Raw genomic sequence first — 2,067 nt, 5'->3', positions numbered from 1 at the left:
GTCAAAATTTAGTCACTGAGATAGTGTCTCAGCTGTGCAAGATACAGTCAAGAAACTTTACAGGTGTGTATTTGAGATCAAAGAAGAAGATGGATGTGGTCCAACGCATGGGTACTGAGTATTCGTGTATTAATGTAGTAGTAACTACTGACTACTCAAGTAATAATGTTGTAATAATTACTGAGTACTCATGGGTCAGAACGTCAACATGTTGTCACAGCTGAAGTGATCCTGTCGCAAGATGGTCTCTAGTTTCATTACTGATTATTCTACTGATTATTGTCTTAGTTAATTACATAGCTAAAAATGCCTATCACCTAATTTGAGACACCTAATTTCAGATGTACTCCTTTGTCCAACCAGCATTCCTAACCTGACGCGCCAGATGGTTTGTTACACAGAACCATCTGGGAAGTCTTTGTTGGAACCTGTTTGGAAAAGGGCAAGCACTTTCAAAAAATAGTTGGCAGATGATTGGAAGAACCATCTGTCTTTCACCATCTATCATGGGCTAACTTCAACCAATCAGGTTCTGCATCCTTCCCATTTTTTTCACTACCAGTGGAGCCAGTTGGTAAATCAAATCAAAGTCTTGCCAAAGCCAGTCAGAAGAAGAACGAAAACAAAATGAAGAAAAGCCTTGCCGTGCTGTTCTTTGCTCTTGGAGCCTGGCATGATGGAGTCTCACCTGCAAAAACTGTTAAAACTTCAGCTGCCTCACAAGGTTACAGCAGTCCAAAAAACCCAAAGATATTCAGTTTGCTATAATTTAATACCAAGAAAACCAGAAAGTGTTCACATTGGAGAAGCTGTTTTGCCATTTTGACTTAAAGAATTGGTTAAACGATTAATCAGTGAACAAAATTATTGCTGATTTTATATCAGTATCAATTGTTGCTTTAGCTGTGAACAATCCAGTGCAACCACCCCTACATATTGTCACGACCTAGTTAGATTTTAAGGAGTCCAGTTTTTGTGGGTGGAGTATGTTTTCAGGGGCAAAGGGCTGAAGGTTTGGGTGGCGAATGACTGAACAGTTTTTCTTGAGGAAGGAAGGACATTGTCCTGACGTAGCCTTTGTAGATGTGAGGTATGCTTCCAAAGGCTGGCAATTACGGTAACAAGAAGAAAATTGGGTTGTTCAGGTGTATGTGCCAAAACATAATGGAGGGTAGTTATTTTGGATATCAAATTAAGCTTAGATCTAGAGGAAAATCATTTGACTAGAGTACCATGATGATGTTTAGTCCATGATGCTCCAGATAATTAGCAGTGATGATACTGGCCTTTGATGAGGCCTGATGAGATGTAGTGAAATCCTTCATGCAGTATAATTTTTGTGGTGTGCAACAGCGTAGGCGTTGAGAGAATTAACACTATGAATATGGATGTTGGGTGAGCATCATCAGAGTAAATGTGCTTACTCTATTGATTAAATCTCCCATCAGTCACCTGGCAGCATGGTCCCCCCACCCCCACCCCTCTCTCTCCCTGTCCCTCTCCCACATCTCTCTACTCATCTCTGTCAAGGCGGGCTCAGTGGAGTGGTTAAATTGTCCATAGCGCGTAAACGCTCGTTTATAAAAGCCGACAGACGTGGCGGTCGTTTTCTGAAATTAATTACCCCTCGGAGCCACAGCAAGCATGGGCCCTAGTCAGTCAGTCACAGTCCACCACCTCCCAGGCCCAGTACCTGCAGAGAGAAAGAGGGAGACAAAGACGGAGAGAGGGAGAGAGCCATGGAGAATGCTGTGAGGTTTGCAACAATGAACCTGGTTTGAAAGAAAAGGATGAATAAAAATTAAGGAGTCTGAAAAATGTATAGTTGGTGCATATAACCTCCGGAAAACAATGCAAGTCTAAGTAGTAAAAAAAAAGTTTGAGAAAAAGCAATGCAGGCATCAGGGTTTATTAATCCGAATTGCTCATTTTAGCTGTGAAACAACACTCCTTTTCCTTATTTTGCTCAGCAGAAGATCCAAGGAGAGTTTTGCGCTGACGCAGCCCAAGATGATAATGTGATACACACCATAGTGACATCAAACTAATCAGACTGTATTCATCTTC

Source organism: Trachinotus anak, unplaced genomic scaffold, assembly GCF_046630095.1.
Source record: "Trachinotus anak isolate AG129_WGS33_773 ecotype Australia unplaced genomic scaffold, CSIRO_AGI_Tana_v1 ptg000032l, whole genome shotgun sequence".
Taxonomy (NCBI): Eukaryota; Metazoa; Chordata; class Actinopteri; order Carangiformes; family Carangidae; genus Trachinotus; species Trachinotus anak.
This window is presented reverse-complemented; position numbering follows the sequence as displayed.